At 31.3% G+C, this 22,965-nt stretch overlaps 1 protein-coding gene and 1 long non-coding RNA gene across 3 annotated transcripts in view; one reads left to right on the forward strand and one right to left on the reverse strand.

The window, feature by feature from the left end:
• The window catches only part of LOC127705843 (excitatory amino acid transporter 1-like), an 89,186-nt gene that overhangs the window by 36,844 nt on the left and 29,377 nt on the right, over window positions 1-22,965 (forward strand). The window lies entirely within an intron of this gene.
• LOC127705853 (uncharacterized) lies at window positions 705-9,308 on the reverse strand. The gene is made up of 4 exons (XR_007984069.1): window positions 9,131-9,308; window positions 8,431-8,556; window positions 7,653-7,778; window positions 705-720 (listed from the first exon to the last, which is right to left on the reverse strand). It is a non-coding gene; the product is annotated as an uncharacterized LOC127705853 (long non-coding RNA).

Genomic DNA, 22,965 nt, shown 5'->3' on the forward strand with positions numbered 1-22,965 from the left:
TTAACTTAATGTCGATAATGTGGTAGTTGTATCAGTATATTGTTATTCTTATTAGATTTTCAGTATATTTGGAATTTGAATATCATCTACTAGTCAAAATACGAGGCTTGTTGTCAAACAAGCGCAATTTACGAGACTCGAAACTGTGTATGTTTTCAAGTGACTAACTTTTTATAATATCAATATAATGACAATCTTGAAATTTACTTTTCGGAATATATTTGTATGATTTCCTCATGAAAAATAAATTTAACTTTTGATTATACAAACAAATCGTAGGTGGAGGACATTATAATGTTGGTTAAGATTTATCAACGTTCTTTGGAATATTAAGAGGTCAATGTACAATTCGGTTCAGAGTTATTAAAACCGGGTTAAGAATATTTGACGTCGTTATCCTTTAAACACAAGTATTATGAAGAGCTGATCTCAGAAAGATGGGGACATAGAAGTAAGATAACAAAGATTAGAAATCCAAGAAGCAGATTGATAACATATGATTCCGTGAAATACACAGAACAACCATAAAAAAAAGATTATGTAAAATAATATAAAATCATGCTTGCAACGATTCTCGAATGTGATTATACACACCTGCACATGTCTCTTTACTTTCGTCGGAATCATCATTACAACTGATATATCCATTACAGAGGATATAAGTGCTAATACACTGTAAACCATCTGCACATTTTACATGATCAGGTGGGCACTGAAAATCTTTAAAAAAATATTTGATTTGTATTATATGAAAAGGAAGATGTTATTTAATGCCAATTAGACAACAATCCACCAAAGACCAAATGACATATATGTTTACAATAATGGGTCACCGTACGGCCTTATACAATAAGCGAAACCAATACTGCATAGTCGGCTATAAAAAAAAAAATAGTCGGCTATAAAAAAAAAAAGAAAATGTGATATACAACAACAAATGACAACCATTGAATTACAGGCTCCTAACTGAATTCTGGTGCGCAGTTTTTGGTTTTCTATGTTGTGTTGTGTTCTGTTGTTTGTCTGTTTGTCTTTTCTTTATTTTTTATCCATGGCGCTGTCAATATAAAAAAGAAGATGTGGTATGATTGCCAATGAGACAACTCTTCACAAGAGACCACATTACACAGAAATTAACAACTATAGGTTACCGTATGACCTTCAATAATGAGCAAAGCCGATACCGTATAATCAGCTACAAAAGACCCAGAAATGACGAACGTTAAACAATTCAAACGAGAAAACTAACGGCCTAATTCATGTACAAAATAAAGAACGAAAAACACATATGTAACACAGTAACAAACGACAACCACTGAATTGCAGGCTCCTGACATAGGACAGGCACATACAGAATGTGGCGGGGTCAAACATGTAAGCGGGCGCCCAACCCTTGCCTAACCTGCGACAGTGGTGCAACAATACAACATAAGAAAAAACTATAAAAAAAAATCATTTGAAAGATTAAGTCATCAGATGAACACAAATAGAAATACATCTTACAAAAACACAGAGTGGACATGGCCGGGTACTTGTATATCCCAACAACAAAAAGACACTCAGTACAGATCTGAGAGTACTCGCAGTTACTGACAGCTAGTTTAAAGCCAATAACAACAAATAAACACAATCATGCATCTAAGACTAAATAATCAATCAGTGTACATCTTACATCCAATGGATTTAGTGTTAAGCCATCACAGACAGTCAGAGAGAAAAAAAAACCATGACCCAGTGTATTTTCGACTTATGAGTTTGAATGGTCCTTTGGTATCCTTCGCCCCTTTTTAGGTACAGATATGAAAGTACTCGTCGTTACTGACAGCTAGTTTAAAGCCTAAAACAACTTAAAAAGAATGTATCTAAGACTATTGAATTTGTTATGACAATAATAAAGGGAAACTCTTTCGCTGACTTTGATATTTGTGTTACATGTTACAAGTTATTCTAATCAAATTTCGCTACGATGTAATTTTCTATCATTGTGTTTGAAATCAACCACGATATAGTTTTATTCATGAAATAAGACCATTTCTTGTTACGCACAGATAACCAAAAAATGAAGTTATGAATTGACCATATGCAAAGTATATGAACAATTTGTCATTACTATATTTTTTCAATCGTGAAACGTTGTAGAAGGAAGAACACTTAAGGATTTCTTAATCATAACTAAGTTATGTCTTCAAATATTTAAATATCAAAATTGAATCCCATCAATTTAGCCAGTTGAAACAGAAAAGTGTGTACTGGCGTTATAAGTTATGTACACCCTTCTAAGAAGTTTAAGAATCTATATAAGCTTAAAAAAAACTCAAAATGCAGAAATGTGACAGATATCCGTAATCGAATTTAGAATAAATCTTTCAAAGTAGTGTACAACACAGGTATTATGAGGAGCTGATGTCAAAAAGATAGGTCCATAAGATAGTAAGATAACAAACATTGAAAATCAAAGAAGCAATTATAGGTAGCATATTTATCCCGTGAAATACACAGAACAATTTTAATATAAAAGTATGCTAGCAATGGTACCTGAATGGGAATATACAGACCTGCACACGTCTCTTTACTTTCGTCGGATCCATCCTTACAGTTTGGATATCCATTACAGAGGTTTTCCTTTCTAATACACTGCAAACCATCAGCACCTTTGACATGATCTGGTAGGCACTGAAAATTTTAAAAAACATATTTGATTTGTATTTTAGAAATAGGATTTTTTTTTTTTTTTGCTAATGGGACAGGTCTCCACCGAAGACTTAATGATATATCAATTAACAACTTCAAGTCACTGTACGGCCTTCATGAGCGAAGCCCCGATATGACAAATCTAAATGAATTCAAATAAGGAACATAACGGCCTAATTTATGTACAAAACAATAAACGAAAACACAAATATAATATACAGCAACAAACAACAACCAATGAAATACAAGCTGCTAAATTGGGCCAGGCAAATACAGAATGTGGTGGGGTTAAACTATTCTCATAAATTCAAATTATTCCTACACTTTTCGTTATTCTAATATGAAGATTGACTTGTATATATGGACAAAATTTTCAAATGAAGGGCCATTTTTTCTGTATCATTCGTAAATGCAATTGTTTAAACATGTCTATCTTTAAATCGTTCCAATTTAGTGAACCGACCTAATTGTAAATATTCAACAACTCAAGACAGTAAACTTGTTTTTTTTTTAAATTTGCTTCTTATATCTTGAAGATTGCTAGAATGTTTTAATCAATAAAAATATGTTGACTTATATGATAATATAGATGAGTGCAGTACAAAAGTTAATTTGGAGTAGACTTTTTGACTGCTTTCCAAGTTAACTTGAGAAATTTAAAGCAGATAAGCAAGTTAACTTCGTCGTTGGTAGACCAGACCTAGTTCTGCTTTTTTAGGACTGCTGCAGACCTATTGACAAGTCTGCTCCAGACCAAACTAGGGGACAAGTCTGCTATGGAGCAGTCCTGAAGACAAGTCTGTCCCTCACGAGACATGAGGACAGGTCTACCCCAGACCAGACCTGAGGACAGGTTTGCCCCTGACCAGACGTGTGGACAGGTCTGCTACTGACCACACCTCAGGACAGGTCTGCTTATGACAGATTACCATGTTTACGACTTTTCATATGAGACCTGAGCTTTCATTATGTAAATAATAATCGTTTTGTTCTTTTTTTCCAGTATAGCAAATTACTATACTCATTGGTGACTCTGTATACATATTATCAACATTAAACAATTTTTTTTTCATTTCATATTTTTTTAAACATTAAATAATTTCACACTTGTAAATCGACAAATATACATGCATTTATCAAAAGTTTTTTTTTCTTTTTATCAGAAGGAGGATAGAAAGGTTATCCAACACATCGGACAAATATTTTTATACGATTAGAAATAAACATTACGTTGCTTCGTTCCCCATTTTTTACAGTCTCTTCCTAAATATAACTCTATGCATTACATGGATTATTCATCGCATTTCACATTGTTTGCCTTGGACTTACGATTCTGTTTTTGACAAAATGTTCGAAAGAAAATTGTATAGTGTCCGGATATATAAGGTGTTGTATAGTTAAGAATCATCTCGTCATTTGGCCATTTCGGCAGAAGCATGTGTACAGATCTGAGAGTACTTCCAGTTACTAACAGATAGTTCAAAGCCAATAACAGCTAATAAAAATAATCATGCATCTAAGACTTAATTAATCATCTTTACCGATTATAAATCATATCTTGGAATTCCAAAAAAATAGACTCGTTCTGAACATGAAATGCTTACCCCTGGACGTTCAGATACCACCAAATCAATTAACTGACATAATAAACTTAGTCAGTCAGTATACTATTCGCAGATGAGAACTTATCATACTTTTCATTATATAGTACAAATATATTCAGTTATGTCATTGCTGGATGATGCGGTCAAATAGTTTTGATATACAAACCATCCTTTTTTACTGACTTTAGCATGTTTAGTGACGGTTCAATATTAAGAATACGAAGAGGAAATGCTGGCACTCTAAATTGACACAGAAATATTTTGTAGTCATCATGGCCAAATATGTGCAAATATTGCTGTCATTTACTTTATACAAGCTATCCTGGGTTGACAAATTTATGATTTATGATGCGGCTATAAAATTGCAAATGATCATGAATATTATGGTCAGTCAGTAAAGGATTCCCAGATCATGTCACCTCATACACGTTATATGCCTTGTACATGTAACCTGTTACTTATAAAGAACATATATGGTCAGTGTTGGTTGATGCAGTAAAATAATTTGGTTATACGAGCCAGTCTTAGATATCAAAAGTACTGATTTTTTGTGACGCGTCAAGATTTTGAATGAAAGACGACATGCTGGTACTGTAAATTGATGCAGACAAAAGTTTGTAGTCTTTGTATTCCTATATTGCTGTCATTTGTATTATAAAATCCATACCGATTTAAATTACTGATTTATTACGCAGCCATATAGATTTTCATAATAAAGTGCAAATATGGTCTGTTCTGGTTGATGTAGTCAAATATTTTTGTGATATGAGCCATCCTGAGATATCAAAACTACTATTTTTTTTTTGTGGCGAGTCATATTTTGAATATGTTGAATACAAAGAGGATATGCTTGGCACCCTAAATTATTTATATAATGTGGACAAAATTTTGTAGTTATTGTGAAGCAGTATTGCTGTCATTTGTATTATAAAATACATCCTGATACAAAAAAAAATCCTGATTTATTATGCAGCCATATAACTTTACATAATAAAATGCAATATAGTCAGTTTTCATGGTTTTGGTTGATGCGGTCAAATAATTTTGTTATACGAGCCAGCCTGAAGTATCAAAACTACTGAATGTTTGTAACAGTCAATATTTGGAATAAAACGAGGACATGTTGGTACTCTAAATTGATGCAGACAAACTTTTGTGTTTTCATATTGCTGTCATTTGTATTATACAACCCATCCTGACATAAAAAAAATACTGATTCATTATGCCGCCATGTAAATTTACATAATAAAGTGCAAATATGGTCAATTTTGGTTGAGATATCAAAACTGCTGATTTTTAGGGGCAAGTCAATATTTTGAACCTGTTGAAAAAATAAGTACATGCTGGCACTATAAATTGAAGCGTACAAAATGTTATAGTCTTTGTGTTCTAATTTTGCTGTTATTTTTATTATACAATCCATCCTGACATAAAACCAATTTCATGCCGGTATATAAATATACATAAATAAGTGCAAATATGGTCTGTTTTTGTTGATGCGTTCAAATAATTTTGTTATACAAGCCAGCCTGAGGTATGAAACCTACTGATTTTTTTGTGGTGGGTCAATATTTTGAGCATGTTGTATAAAAAGAAGACATGCTGGCACACTAAATTCATGCGAACAAATTTTTGTAGTCATTGTGTTGAAATATTGCTGTCATTTGTATTATACAATCCATTCTGACATAAACTTATTACTGATTCATTATATAAATTTACATAATAAAGTACAATATGGTCAGTTTTGGTTGATGCGGTAAAACAATTTTGTTATACGAGCCAGCCTGAGGTATCAAAACTACTCAATTTTTGTTACGAGTCAATAATTTTAGTAAAAAGAGAACACGCTGGCACTCTGAATTGATGCAAACAAAATTTTGTAGTCATTGTGTTGTAATATTGCTGTCATTTGTATTATACAATCCATTCTGACATGAAATTATTACTGATTCATTATATAAATTTACATCATAAAGTACAATATGGTCAGTTTTGGTTGATGCGGTACAACAATTTTGTTAAACAAGCCAGCCTGAGGTATCAAAACTACTCAATTTTTGTTACGAGTCAATAATTTTAGTAAAACGAGAACATGCTGGCACTCTGAATTGATGCGGACAAAATTTTACAGTCATTGTGTTTGAATATTACTGTCATTTGTATCATATATTTCATCCTGATTTATTATGCTGCTATATAAATTTACATAGTAAATTGCAAATATGATCAGTTTTGGTTGATGCGGTCAAATAATTTTGTTTTGCAAGCCAGCCTGAGATATGAAAACTGTTGATTTTTGTTGATGATTCATTGTTAATTGGCACAGAAAAAGAAACATTTAATTTAGTAATGTGGGCATTCTGAATTATAGCCGACCATAAACATGATAAACATTAGTAACTGTGCACCAATATTGGTCACATTTATTATGATCATTTAATACAAACTAATTGCTATGCGTTTTTGTCATTGTTTATCGATTTTATCTGATGAAATTATCATTTTATATGATTAATGCTACATTTTAAAACAGTTTCAAACTTATAACATTTTATATAAAGTACATGTATATACAACTTAAAGAATTTAATATTTATTGAAATATATATTCAATGCACGTTAGCAGTGTAACCAATATCGTTTTCAATTTATGAAAAGGCAGATCACGGAGAAATTTGAATAACTAGCAAAGTTTAAAGCGTACTTTATTTACAAATGTATTTAATCTGTTTTTATCAAGAAACAAAGACGTTTAAAAATATTTTATAAAAAATCTATATAGAGCGGTCCTGGTTAAAAGTTAACTTAGTGTTGAACAGACCAGCCACAAGTTAACTTCAGATCAGGTCTGGTTCAAAATCAAAGTTAATTTATGGCAGGACTGGTTTCGAAGTTAACTGATAACAGTAGCGGACCTATTCCCAAGTTAACTTTTTTTTGGCAGTCATACAAACAGTCTACATAAGAAAATGTCTGTACCAAGTCAGGAAAATGACAGTTGTTATCCATTCGTTTGATGTGTTTGAGCTTTTGATTTTGCCATTTGATAACGGACTCTCCGTTTTGCATTTTCCTCGGAGTTCGGTATTTTTGTTATTTTACTTTTTTCCTAGGACCAAGTTCGCTTTTCAAGTTAACTTGATTGTGGTCCTAGGACCGGTCAGAGCAGTCCTAATTCCTGTCACATGTTAACTTTAGTCAAAATGACTGGTTAGCAATTTAACTTCCTGTACAGGTTAGGACTTCACCAATATGTAGTCATAGAACCGTATTTTCAAAAATTGTATCTTAACAGTAATCAGTGTTTTAACAAACGACAGTAAATTTAATTAAACTTTGCTCTTAAGAACCAACCTTTGCACATTTCTATATCTTCATCATCACCAGTTTTGCAAAATTCCTCACCATTACAGCGATCTCTTTCCGAATAACAGGCAATACCATCGCTACACTTCGTTGTATCAGTTGGACACGTTCGATCTGATGAATTGGTAGAAACAGTAAGGTGACTTAATAATGACAGTAATGCAATTACGAAATTAAGTTTTAAAATGATATTACTTTAAACTGTTGTAGTAGTAGCAGTGTAATAACGTAATAAACGTGTTACTACACGTACCTTTACTTTGACTTTACAGAATTTGAGTTATCCTACTTGTCGTTACAAATATAACACTTTCCATGCCAGATATGCATGTATTCATATTTAGATATAACCAGAGTTAGTTCGATTTGGTTTCTGAATGAACTATCATATATGCCATTGAATATAATAAAAGAAGCAAACAAGAAAACGAAAAAAAGCACAACACAGTAGCAAGGTTTTCGATAATGATTTTTAAAAGAAACCCATATCAATTTCGTATTTTTGAAATAATATTGAACTTGCCACATTAAAAATAAATGCGTATCTTTTGCAGTAAAATTAATAGCTTAAATGTCATTTAGTTAATGACACTGTTCTGGTTGCAATTTCATTTGAAAAAACCCGAATGTTCTTTATAGTAAAATATTTCATATTGCACAAAAAAGAAAAAAATAAACAAACTGTTTCTATCTTGAGATACAACAAGACACCACAATGTCTAAATTAGTTTATCCAGCTATACCTCACTACAAGAAATGTACTTACTTTTGCACATTTCAGGATCGTCATCAGAATCATCTTTACAGTAGGCGTAGTAATCACATAAAGTATATGCCGGAACACACTGTATCCCGTCTTTACATTTCATTTTTCCTTTTTGGCATTCCAAATCTAAATAAAAACAAGCAAATAATAAAATAAATGAGTGAACTACACTACTTGAATGATTTAGATACAGAATTGTTAGGTACAGAATATTGATTTAGCACCCATTGACCGGTTATATTCATATGACATCCAGTTAAGTCTAATATGAATTTTGGTGAGCATGATTTAACGTTCATGTTGCTTTCTAAAAGAACCCAGATGATTACAAGTAGTTTCTTTGTTAAACAGTAAAGGCTTGTGGGTTTTTTTTTGGGTTTTTTTTAATTGTAGGTTATTTTGTTGAAATCTCTGATTCGATGAATTTCCTAAAATTATTAAAGGCCATTAAGTATAAAATATTGAAAGAAAAAAGACAAAAAAAAAAAAAAAAGAATGCCTTGTTTTCATACAAAATATGAATTAAACATTTTCGTACGTCACATGAATTCTTACTATGCATTCTTTTTCAGTGGAAATTATGACGTCACAGATCATTCTGGATAACAAGAAAACCCATAATATGAGGTTATGCAACGAAACAATTATTTCATAAACAAATTACAGATTCCCGTTACAGCTAAACATTTAACATTGGTACCTTTACATATATCCTAATTTTCATCCTCTCCATTGTCACAAGTATTCCATTTATTACAGAATTACCATCTATAAGCACAACCAGAACCGTCTGAACATTCTCTACATTCTCCTCGAGGAATAACTTCCGTCCACCCACCTGTTTAGATTAAACAATAATCAATGACAACATCTCTTAATTTATTACAACGCTTTCATTCCACCAATGTGAAATTTCCTTGTGTGTTGCAAACTTCAAGCAATGGATGTTTTAAAGTATATATACGTATTTGCTTGATTGTTATATATGATCAAGGATATGTTCTATCCGTTGTTGAACTAAAATCTAGTACATATCCTCGATTGTGAAATAACTAAATTCTGCTTTCATCGATGTGTTATTTGCAACGAGTAATAGTACAACACTGCGCGGGACAAATTTGCCATTCCAGAATTGGCAAATCTGACTTTGTTGTTTTCCAAGATATCAAAAATATTTTTTGGTCAGGTGAAAGTTAATAAAAAAAAATAAATTTCCCCATATGTCCCAACATGTCACTGTTGTCACTGTTGTCACTACAGCTGATTAAAAGTACATTTCCCATGGGAATATTAGAAGTTCCCATGGGTAAATTTAAAGTTTCCATCGGAAAAAGTACTTTTCCCATTGGAATTTTAAAGTTCCTATCGGAACTTAAAAGTTCCTATGGGAACATTAGTAAATAGTTTGTTCCCATGGGAATTTAACTTTTCCTATAGGAGCAATTTTTCTTCCCATTGGAACATTTATTCTTCCTATGGGAACATTTTTTTCTTCCTATTGGAACAATTTCTCTTCCCATTGGAACATATATTTTACAACGGGAATTTTTTTTTCATTTTGACTGGTTTTTCTGCTAGAAGAATGGAAATGTGTTGAACATACAGGATTTATGTTAAATTATTGCTGAAAGCAGGTTTTCTATAAAATATCAATATGGTTTCGTATCTAAAGTTGCACTCAACATGCAACTTCCATTAAACTCTGATTATTCAGTAAGATTTGAAGCAATGATAAGTAAGATTTAAATTTTAAAATCAGTGCACATCTTTCTAGTGGCGAAAAACACGCATATCGAGTTACGTAGATGAAAAAGAAAAAGTATATTAATAATAATTATGATGTCAGTTTCATAAATTCACGGATTATAAATAGATAACAACCTTTAACACGATTTGTGATTTCCCATGTATATAAAGTTGAACAGATTTATTAAATTAAATTCTGAAATACACAGGCATGGCTCTGATCCTTGGCAGTTCAGCGAACAATATTACATGAACTGCACGATGCTATTAATCGAAAACAAAGGTGAAAGATTCAAATTGTAAAATCAGCCGCTGGACGTTAAATAGTAACCAATCAATAAACGACGATACATTGCAATCAATAAAAGACTTTTGAATGTAAAAGTAGGATAGAAATACCTTTAATTTATTGTAATTACATATTATTTTTTATCAATTGAAAATTTTTATAAAATGCTACTGGTTATTAGTAACCGTCAGTTAATTGCGATATTTCATAGCTCTTTTACAAATTCGGAAAAAAATAATAAAGGAAAAACAAAGGTTCCCATGGGAAGAATATATTTTCCCAAGGGAAAAAGATGTTCCCATGGGAAGAAAAATTTGTTCCGTTGGGAACAAAAATTCCCTTGGGAAATTTAGAATTTCCCATGGAAGAAACTATTTACTAATGTACCCATGGGAACTTTGAAGTTCCGATGGGAACTTTAAAATTCCCATGGGAAAAGTACTTTTTCCGATGGGAACTTTAATTTTTCCGATGGGAACTTCTAATATGGGAAATGTACTTTTAATCAGCTGTAGTGACAACAGAGATAACAGTGACATGTTGGGACATATGGGGAAATTATTTTTCTATCACTTTGCCAAAAAATATTTTTGTAATCTTTTAAAACAACAAATTCAGATTTGCCAATTCTGGAATGGCAAATTTGTCCCTCACAGTGTTGTACGATTGTAACTATTTTGGGCTCTGCTTTACATGTGTCTTAAACATCTAAGCAGTCTTTTTGAGTATACTTATCTACCAAACATGCACGAACAGATTCCTGTTTCTGGAAATTTAATAAAAATATCGTAATATTCTAGTCTCCTGAAATCTAACGTTTTATACAAATATGTATAGAATCAACTACTTTTTACAAATTAAAACTTTTTTTGATATTTGGGTTTGTTTAGATTAGTAATTTTGTTAACTGTATATTCATTTATTCAACTGAGATGATTAATGACAAAACAGACGTATACTGTGCATTTCAAACAAAAACTTCGAATACACGATCCGTGCTGCTTGTGAAATGATAGAACACACCCCAATATTCGAAATTATTACATTGTGAAATAAGCAGCCATCAATACACAAGTTTATCAACCTATGACATAAAAACATTATAAATTGTTCATTTAATACGATTCAGTGTGTATACGAGATGGTCATTGATACAGAAAAAAAAACGGAAAGTACATATTTTTTACTGGCCTCAATACAGGATTTATTTTGGTTCAAAAACAAATGTAAATGTGTCAAAAATGAATAAATACATTACGCGAAATATTAGATTTTAACATGTTTGATGTTAGAGTTGTTTTTTTCCATATGCTATACTATTGTTGATAGTATATTCAATTATGGACGGCAGAAAGTGTGAATATCCAGATTTGTCAACAATAAAAGATTATTTCTCTGACAGCGCAGTCCGAAGTGAGAGAAATGTGTAAAATTGGCAATTTCTGATATGCACCGCTTCGAATGGCCACATTTGTGTACTTACAGCACAGGTTATTTGTTCCATTGGAAATACATGTCAAAAAAGCTTTTGAACATGTCTTACTGTAGCAACAAATAATTTGTCAAAATATTTATGCCAGAGAATTATTTTGACTTAAAAGAGGTTCTTTTTTTTATCGGTGAATCATTCCTTTCATTAAAATGAAATTTAACGCAAATAGTTCACATTGATCCTTTTATGTATGAGTCTTCCTACAGTCGTGTTTTTCATCAGTCAGCATACCTCGACCCAATACGACTGTACTTGAAGACAATACAGTTAAAAAAATGAAAACACTCATTTAAGTGCAACCTTGCATAGATACAAGTATACTTTACCTGTTATTGCAGTCAAAAACAACACTACAAAGGAAGGATATTGATTAATGGCTTTTTCCATTAATGTTTAGCTCAGATTAAATTCTATGATAAATTGAGGATTGCTTAACGTCCTGTCTCATTAATTCCAAGAATTATCTGACTTAAGAATAATAAAATATATACTTACACTTTGTAGAATACATTCGAGATGTGAAACTTCAAGTAAATCATAAAGTGAGTAGAAGACGAATTTAAATGTTTACATATAATTACTGACATTTCAGAAAGTGCCGATTATCCTGGTTTGAAACACTTATCTCTTTATAAACTGTTTACCTTCATTAAATCATTATCGGCCTTTCTAAATAAAATTTTATATTAACAATAAACTTTCAAATTTCACCTATGATGACTATTTCAAAAGTTTTATTTATTTAATTGACGCTTAGGAATAAAAGATAGTTTGACATAGAAATAGCCCGGGATTATTGTAAAATCATAATACTTATCACCATTGATTTGACTTTGTATTATATAAATGAAGTTTAAAATCTGTCAAAATATTAAGGTCGTATTTTTTTTTTAATAGTTTCTATTATCGTATATTATATTCTGTCAGGATGATGTCTTTTACCTCAAATTAACATTTGAATTTATTCTGTTAATTTTTGCCTTCCATCTGTTTGAATCGAGCGCTCCTAATGAGTCATAGAGTAGATGAAATACGAGTATGACCTATCATATTATAAGTATGTTTCATATCTTGGGCATAATTCTTCTCTAAAAGTAACCCTCAAGTATTAATGAAAAAAATATATTTGAACTTTGATTTAAAAAAAATGTATCTGTAATTATTTGCGATTTTTCGTGATTAATATTTTGTCATTAAAACATGTAAAACAAATGGATAACCCAAATACAATATAATGCTTCTCCCACAATTCTGTCAATATAACAGAATTATGGGAATAATGACTCGGTTGATGAAGTCGAGCGGTTTTTTTTTCAGTTTAATCGACTTCTCCTTTAAGAAATTACCTTTGAGTTGGGTTTTGTGTAAAACCATTTTGAGAGTAATAAGTAACCGAGTTTTTTTGTGGGTACGATTCAAAATTAAAATGTACGGTGGATTCGTTTATTTATAGTTGTTTACTGTTTCTCAAAAGGGTTAAACATGTAATTACTGTGGATTTGTTTGTATTCTTGGGGTAGTGGTTGTCATGGTTTCCATGAGTGCAGATACACCACGAATCCATATGGTCTATGGTATTCCATGTTATATAATTATAGATTAAACGAAATTTATCTCTGTTTCTTAATAGAGCTTTTATATTCCACTACATAGTTTCTACAATAACCCATTTAGACATTTTCTACGGTTTAATTCAGACGCTCGGATTATATAATTACCACTTTGGTTTAGATACCCATTATTTTTACAACAAGTCCTTCTTAGGAAAAAAAAACAATTAATTTTTAGACTTACATATACGACGGAATTCGCATTTGAAGAGATAATTTAAAGTAAACAGTTCAGTAAATGTGAGAAAATCTTACAGAATTAGATTCAATATCTGACATTTCAAAAACTGTTATATTATAGAAGTTTGAAAGGCTAACTATGTTTTATTAGCCAATTACCTTCATTAAAGTTTTGAAAATATTTCTAGAGTAGACGAATGTATGGCCAGGGAACCCAACTATTGTTAAATTAACAATAAGAATCATTCTGACAATCAATTAAGTAAATGACAGTTAATTAAACAAATGTTATCACTAGATAGGAACACTATGAAATTTCATCATATCATATGTACATTGTAACTGTGTGTGTACATTTTATGTGTTATTCATATTTGTTAGTCAATGTAAAATATACAAATATTATACAATCAAATGCATAAAATTTCCAATTGTATGTCGTTTACAGCCACTTCATGTATTTTCATGGATGTATATGAGGTTAAGAAATTACTAGACAACTTATCCGAAAAAGAATGTGTCGTCAACATATTTTGTAGTAAATCGTGTTAGGTCTTTTTTGGCAATAAAGCTCTTCAACTGTTTGGTATCTTACACATCATTGGCTTATAAATATTTGGCTTTCAGCGTTCCTGATGAAGGTAAATCCAGAAAAGCGCTATGGACGTATGAAATTTAGAACGTGTTGTTTTACATTTTTTTTAAAATATACACTCAATTTTGAATAAAATGATAAACAGAATAAATGTCAATAAAACCGATCTAAACCTTTTAAGTTTGTTATGATATTGTAATTATTATGTTTTATCTTGGCCTAACTTATGTTGTGTGACCTTATAGTTGTTCACAAAATAATGTTATAACTTTGCAGTTAAAAATCACTGGAACAATCATAGATACTGATAGAATGATTATTACTTTCTATTTGACTTACATAATGATTTCAGAATGATCATAATCCACGGTATGCAATTGAACTTCTACCGTATTCTAGAAGTTTTGTTCTGAAGTTTTCTAGGAGTTTCCTTACTACACTGTTCTAGAGGTTTCCGTGACAGCTACATATACCAAAACCAAAGTTGGACAGATCAGACATTAATATACTTGGATTCATAGAAGTTCTCTGGAGTTGTTCGATTGACACTTTTATTTACATTAACTACATCATACTAGAGAGGGCATATTCCCTACAGTTATGAGAAAATTTCGGATAAAGAAAAGACCAAGCATCGGACATGTATTTTTACAGTTAAGTTTACATTTCAATTTTATGATATTTCTTGTAAACTTGTGTATAATAAATCTTGTTAAATTTTATTATTGATTTGTGTCTTTAGTTGGCTACAATTTAATGGTGACTTCTGGCAGTAACAATTTTAAAAAGGGTATAAATTATAGCAGATTACTGTCGTTAACATATTTTAGATTAATAATACTGTATTTCATTTAACCTCGCGTCGTTTACTTAAACAATGTGTTCGTCTGTTTGTATCAGTTTTATTTGCAAGCTTTTTTTTTTTTTGTATAGATTCCTTTTGGTATGATATTTGTTTTTGAGATAAGTCAGGACATATTTTTTTTTCTTTAACACAAGAATCTTAGAAAAAGAAACAATTTCAATTACGGGTTCTTATTAAGTTTTATCTTGGCCTTATAGTTGTTCACAAAATAATGTTATAACTTTGCAGTTAAAAATCACTGGAACAATTATAGATACTGATAGAATGATTATAACTTTCTATTTGACCTACATAATGATTCCAGAATGATCATAATCTACGGTATGTAATTGAACTTCTACCGTATTCTGAGTTTCACTGTGCGTATCGCTGTGTGTTTCTTTATTCTACATTGGCTGGAGGTATAGGGGGAGGGTTGAGATCTCACAAAACATGTTTAACCCCGCTGCATTTTTGCGCCTGTCCCAAGTCAGAAGCCTCTGGCCTTTGTTAGTCTTGTATGTTTTTTAATTATAGTTCATTTATATGTTTTGAAGTTTAGTATGACGTCCGTTTTCACTGAACTAGTACACATTTTCATTTAGGGACCAGCTGAGGACCACCTCCGGGTGTGGGATTTTTCTCGCTGCGTTGAAGACCCATTGGTGGCCTTCGGCTGTTATCTGCTCTTTGGCCGGGTTGTTGTCTCTTTGACATATTCCCCATTTCCAATCTCAATTTTATCTTTATATTACAGTCAGTTTTTTATACTATACGAAGAAAAAAAAATATTCTTTTGATTCTTTATCAGCCGTTTATTTTGTCAAATCATTCCAAATAGGATTTTTTATCAGGTAAACTTAATAAAAAAAAACTGTCCTGAAAATTAATATAAAAAACATCAAAGGAGATATGTTTTGTTTATCTTTTACATCATGTACATACGACTTTGGAAACAAGTAAATAAAAGATTCAGAACAGATGTTCGATATAAACACAATAAAATTAAAATAACGAAAATACCGAACTCCGAGGAAAATTCTAAACGGAAAGTCCCTACACAAATGGCAAAATCAAAAGCTCAAACACATCAAACGAATGGATAACAACTGTCATATTCCTAACTTGGTACAGGCATTTTCTTATGTAGAAAATGGTGTATTAAACTTGGTTTTATAGCTAGCTAAACCTCTCACTTCTACTACAGTCGCATAAAAGTCCATTATATTGACAACGATGTGTGAACAAAACATACAGACATAATAGGTAAAAATGTCAAAAATAGTAGTACAGCAGTCAACATTGTGTTATAATCTTAATCAATACAAAAACAACAATGTGTTTGTCAGTTTGCATAAGCTTTATTTGAAAGCCATTTTCTAGTTTAGTTGCAGTCCTAAAGGCTTAGACTTTATTGAAGAACATGTTTTGGCATATATATGGCATACGTTGTTGTTTTTATTGCTATTTCATCTTCACAAACAGTATTAAGAGGTGTGCTTAAAAATCAGTGTTATTCATTTATGGACTCTTAAAAAATCAAAAGATTTCGTAAAGTGTCCTCAGTAACAATGTTCAACAATAGCAATCAAATCGATTGTTATAGCGTACACTTATATTCCTAATTAAAGAGATCGTGGCTATCATTGTATTCTAAAGGGAGGGGATAATATACCCGAGGGACATTCAAACTTATAAACCGGAATTAGCTAGCACTTTCTTGTCCTATTTTGAAGGAAATTCACAATTTAAGCGTACTAATTCGATTAGACATAGTTTTTTGTTACAAATAGATTATAGAATTATGCTAATACTTGGGTATTCATCCATGACACAATAATGTATGTACAGGAAAAAATACAAAGAGCAAATGAACATCGCTTGTGTAGAGGTTCTTTGTCTCAAAGTCACAGTGAGGCCTTCTACAACGAGAAAGAAAACTTTCACCTCAGTTTAAGACGACCCCTAACACCGATTTGAATGGAACTAAACCTTCAATCCTTCAAACGCGTTTCATTTAGGAGGAACGTCAGATAATATATCTGTGTGTTAGTATGTATGTGTCGATTTGTTTCATCAGCTAAACTTTAAAAATTTCATTCTAAATCCTGTATCATTTACAATATAATTTTATCATAGTAAAGTTTCATCGTTCGAATCAATTTTTCTTCATATACTTACAACGAGTTTTCAATAATACGTTAACATTTTGAGGTAAATGTACGTGCACCTTAGCTCCAAACATATATTGTAGAAGTCAATTTGTACCCGTTTCAAAAACTGCATGCTATAGAAATTTGGTAAGCGAACAGGCAAAGTTGTAATTTTATCATGTTATTATTGAAGTTCTTTTCTGAATCTCATATTTACTTGTTTCCAATGTCGTATGTACATAATGTAAAAGATACACAAAATATCTATGAACTTCTTCGATTTATATATATATTTTTTTTATTTGCAGGACAGGTTTTTATAAAATTTACCTGAAAGAAATTCATATTTGGAAATATTCGACAAAATAAACGGGTGATAAAGAATTAAAAGAACAATTTTTCCGTAGAGCATACAACTGACTGTAACTTGATCAACCCGTAATTGAAATTAATCTTAAATTCTTGTGTTATGAATTTTATATTCCAAAGAAGTAAACGTTAAAGAAAAAGAAAAAAATGTCCTGACTTATCTCCCAAAGATATCATACCAAAATGAATCTAAACAAAAAAAAAATAGCTTTCAAATAAAACGTATGCAAACAGTCAAACACATTGTTTCGGTAAACGACGCTAGGTTAAATCAAATTAAATATTATTTATCTAAAATATGCTAACGACAGTAATCTGGTATGATTTACCATTATCAAACTTAAAAGGTTTAGATAGTTTTTATCAACATTTATTTTGTTGATCATTATGTTTAAAATTGAGTGTATACAATTAAATAATGAAAACAACACGTTATAAATTTCATGCGTCCAAAGCGCTTTTCTGGAATGACCTTCATCAAGAACGCTCAAAGCCGAATATTTGAAAACCAAGGACTTATGACATAGAAACAGTTGAAGAGCGATATAATAACAAAATATCTAAAATAATAGCTTTATCCTTCTAGGACCAACCTTGCCTGAGGGCGTTAAAAACTTAGTTTCAGGTAAAAGGTAACATGCACTATTGGTATTGGTATCGGATTCGACCCGTAGCTTGTTAGTTGTTGGTAATATTAATCATGTGCAAAATAAAAAGGCCTCGAATGGTGTAATTTAATCAACAACATTGTCCTAACTTAGTAATATATAAAGTTGAAATCGACAGCTAACAAATTGGACCTCGTTATTTAAGATGTATTGATATTTACCCGCTTCAACGTAGACTCACCATATTTGTACTCATATGAATAATGTAAATTATTTTGCTTTAACATATTCATAATAATATACCGTTAATAAAAATGAAAAATTTTGGGAAATGTTTACACGATAATCAGCATAAAGATATTTCTTTATCAAGTGAATCAAAATAAGAGAAATTTCAATATTGTGTGAAAACTTCATTGAAGCTTAGTTTAAACATTTTCCAATATGAGTTGGATCATTACTTTGATAGAGAAAACTTTGCAAATCATAAAATGAGGAGAGCGAAATAAATACATTATGTTCTCAATATATTAGCCAAGAAAAGCGACTGCATTGGCCATCAAAACAGGTTTTTGACATACTTCTTCAATGTAATACACATTTTCTCTGCACTACATCTCACAAAACAATATGAAGATCAAACAGTGAAAAATAAACAAATGAATTAAAAATGATAATTAAGATAACTATGATTAAAAAAAATTAACTGAATAAATAATGTTCTTGTCAGCTTTTTCTTACAAGAACTACGTGTTTAAATAAGAAGATGCAAGCAAAAAAAAAAGAAAAGAAAAAGAAAAAATATCGAACTCCAAGAAAAATTCAAATCGGAAAGTCCCTGGTCAAATGGCAAAATAAAAAGCTCAAACACATTAAACGAATGGAAAACAACTGTATTATTTCCGACTTGTACATGCATTTCCTTATTTAGAAAATGATGAATTAACCCTGGTTTTAAAGCTAGCTAAACCTCTCATCTGTATGACCGCCGCATAAAATTCCATTAAATTGACAACAATGTGTAAACATATAAACAGACAGAATAGAAACAAATATCAACAATAGGGGAAGAGCAGTCGACATTGTGTTATAATCTTAGTCACTGTAAAACAAACAAATATGTCAGCAAAGAAAAACAAAATGGCATATAGACAAAACACATAGGAAAACATGATAGACAAGAATACAAAAAAAGACCACAACACAACAACACATTGGCGGGATGCATAAGTACCGAGCCACGTCAAGAGCAAATTACCAAAAATTGAATAAACAGGAAAGGTTAATATTCTATAAGGACAAATAAAAAAGCACTATAACACGCAATTAAGATGATAAAACAACGTTAGTACCTAGAATATATACTTCAAGACCATCATGTATTATTTGTGAAGCTGATACGGAATATTTATCAACAAGATCTTAGAATCGTCCGATGAACTTTTTTTAGAAAGTTGACCAGACGTTCTATGAAATAACCCTGGTTCATCAACTTTCTGTTCAGTTACTGGTAACGATTTATTAAGTCTTGGTAGCAGCTGCAAGCTCTTGAATATAAAGTGAACATTTTATAGTAAGCTGGATCTTGTCAGTCTTTCATTATTTGTCCTTATGTTTATTTACATGATCAACTAAACTATCTAATTACTTATTTATCCTAGAATAACCATGTTTATCTTACTTATTATTTGTTTGGAAACAAAACTGCTCAAAACAGAGAAAACGATAGTCAAAATTAAATGTCAAACTATAGAATTCATTTTTCTTTTTAAATATGATATACAACATTGCATGTTTTATGAATAATTGAACAAATAAATACATGAAGATTGATAAAAATAATAAATTAAATAAATGATATAACGAAATATTTCTACGAATTTAACTATTCAAATATAAATAAAGAATAGTAGAAATTTACCGATTAACTTTAGATTTTAACGGTTAACCAGTCAGTCTATTAGTTTTGGTTAAAATTTCGAAAACAAGCATAATTACCAAACACCCTATCAGGTGAGATAGTATCGTCTCAGAACGAAACAATTTTGTAAGCACGGATTTAATTGATCGATTCGTCCACACATGACTTTGAGCAGATAAAAACGATTCGTCTTAAACATGCGAAAAGGGTGGAGATTTTTGATTGATTACAATCGTTCGTTCACGGTCATTCAGTTCTCGTTTTCTCGTGTTCTTTCCGGTTTTATTTTATTCTGTGTTAAAGGGAATTTGAGTGTTCAGTAGCTATAGATGCAACGATATTTTACAGGTTTTTGTGTAGTTTAGGAAACCAATACATAGTAGTAACCCTTAAATATTCTGAAAAGGTATCAAGCCGAGATGTTGTGATTATATGATTGTCTACTACATAACTCTGTAGAATTCAATGTAGAAGGATGTTTTCAAACCAGAAACTTTCGTGTAGTAATTACGACATGCAATCTTTGCTTGTTTTGTCAGTCGGTACGAACACAAATGCCTTAGGAGAAATTCTTATTCTATAAATTGGCGTATAATAAATCCTCTTATTTATTTCTGATTTTTTTTTTCAAAAGCAATTATCGAATAACCACAAAATTAATACTTTAATTCAAAAAAGAATCAAGACATATTTTCTCAGATTTTTCCTGTAAATCCAAGGTTTACAATAGGATGAAAAAGCGCCCTTTATTACATGTTGGCACTGTTTCTAATCCATATTAGATGGACGATATTTTAGTTCTTTTAAAAAATATTGGTCTTCAACGATGCTGAGGTAACCCTTATTTACATAGGCATATGAATCAAATTGAACATTCGATGATGCACGGTCTCAAGTTGAAGGAGCATGACTTACGATACTGACGTCTGATGTAACAGAAATTTAATTGAAAACGTAACTCAGTTGTTGGTATGTATACACATTAATAGGTTGTTCTATGTTAACAAAACGATAACATAAAAGAAACATTGTAACAGAATATAATACAATGTACATACGAGTTCGCAGATAATACTTTAAAAAAGTTTCACTATAAGATTTAGGACTTAGTTTAGTATAACAGATATGATGATGACGTTTTATAAATAAAAAAAAATATGTTCTAAATGATTCTAGTGACCAGTTAATTTATTTATATTGTTTAATATTAATACTTTGGACATCTTTGTCTCTGGATCTGAACTGGACGTACATTTTAGATATCATACTTTGATATAAAATAGGAAATGCAGCCGTTGTCTGTCATAGCATATTATTTCTTATTAAATATGATTTCATATCTACATAATGCTAATTTCTGTACTTGATATTAAATTCCAATAACTTTTGAAGACGAGACTTATATGTTGTATATTGGTCACAGATTTAAGATATGATTAGCATTCATCTATTTGGCATACGCCGATATTGTCAGTAAGTTTTTTTATCTGTAAATATCTCCTTAGTCAAACGCAGTCGGATTCGGAGTTTTTGTGTCAGGTATTAGACATTACTTTTGAATATGAAGGTAACAAATCGCAAAGAATTGATTTATGTAGAGCGCATTATTATGTCTGAAGTACTTTACGTTTTTTTTTTTTTTACAAAAGATACTGTTTTAATAAAATTGAGAATGTAAACGGGGAATATGTCAAAGAGACAACAACCCGATCAAAGAGCAGAAAAACTTAATGTCACCAATGCAAAAATGCAATGGGTCTTCAACACAGCGAGAAATCCAATACCCGTAGGCGGGCTTCCTCTAGCCCCTAAACAAAAATGTGTACTAGTTCAGTGCAAATGGACGCCACACTTAACTTCAAAACATATAAATAAACTATAATTAAAAAAAACATACAAGCCTAGCAAAGGCCAGAGGCTCCTGACTTGGGATAGGCGCAAAAATGCAGTCGGGTTAAACATGTTTTGTAATATCTCAACCCTAGCTAATCTAGCGTAAACAAACACATAGTAAATCTCAGTTCAAAAGAAGTCCTAGTCCGATGTCAGAATAGGTAACAAAAGAAACTTAGCAAAATGACAATGATACATAAATAAAAAAAGGACTACCAGACCCTGAGTGAATCAATATTGATATCAAAATATGCCATCCTTATTAATCTGACAACAGTACCGTTACTGTATCACTTCTGAAAATACATTCACCACTGGTTTCTGCTTCCCAATTATGAACTTCTCATTTCTCACTTCACATACCTGCAGCACCTGCATACGGAGTATATATCTCCCATTTGAGACGATATTGCAGAGCTTGTATTTCCCACCATGATTTCCTTTATATAAGGTCGCTGCTTGCAAGGAAGCTACTAAAGCAAGATTTCCATGTGGTGAAGTTGAAATCGTCCGTTCGTAAATTTCACGGACGTCATCAAGAGTTCCTTGACCGTTATGAAATATCCGTTTCACAGATGACATAAGATTTGTTATAATTGTCTTAGCTGCAAAACCGTCCACTTTTTCGCAAATGAGACTACTGCACTTATCACCGGGCGTGTACATAAGCAACACGACGGGTGGCAAATGTGGAGCAGGATCAACTTACCCTTCCGGACCACCCAGGATCATCCCCTGTTTTTGATGGGATTCGTGTTGCTCTGTCTTTAGTTTTCTATGTTGTGTTTTGTGTACTGCTGTTTGTCTTGTTTTCATTTTTAGTCATGGCGTTGTC

Source organism: Mytilus californianus, unplaced genomic scaffold (assembly GCF_021869535.1).
Source record: "Mytilus californianus isolate M0D057914Y unplaced genomic scaffold, xbMytCali1.0.p SCAF_6, whole genome shotgun sequence".
Lineage (NCBI taxonomy): Eukaryota > Metazoa > Mollusca > Bivalvia > Mytilida > Mytilidae > Mytilus > Mytilus californianus.